This window comes from Orycteropus afer, unplaced genomic scaffold (genome assembly GCF_000298275.1).
Source record: "Orycteropus afer afer isolate SDZICR_OR568_19922 unplaced genomic scaffold, OryAfe1.0 scaffold00193, whole genome shotgun sequence".
NCBI lineage: Eukaryota > Metazoa > Chordata > Mammalia > Tubulidentata > Orycteropodidae > Orycteropus > Orycteropus afer.
In genome coordinates, this window is record NW_006921780.1 from 2217202 (window position 1) to 2217763 (window position 562).

Sequence of the window (562 nt, forward strand, 5' to 3'; positions counted from 1 at the left end):
TATATAATTATTCTAAAATTATGTGAAGCCACCAGATGCCACCAGATTAGTTCTTTAGGCGATCACTTAAGACTCCCAGGCTATAGAAGGTGTCGATGTCTAAGAAATTCAGGTATTTCCCTTTGGTTCTCTCTACTATGGTTCTTTCTGTTTACAAATGAATGGTGTGCATTTCTATATTCCTGAGATTCAAGACTAAAGGATTAAATACATTCCTTTTGCTTATGGCCCAGTTATCTACTTTAAATTCTTCTGTGAAAGGGAGTTCAGTGATCCTATAATCTTCTCTCTTAAATTCTGTTCTCCAATCAGTCATATCCTAGGAAGAAATAAAAATACCTAGATAAAACATGGTATTTGACTTTAAGATAATAAGTCCCAAACAATATTATATTACAAACCCCAATGACCTTCCCAAATGTACCTACCCAAGTAGGTATCTGAGATACACTCAATCCATACAGTAACTTGAACTTCGGCACCTTTAAAGGCTCTATAGGGAAGCTATGGCAGAAAAATTCACCAACAGTCTGAATTCCTTGATTTTTCTCAGGCTTATTTA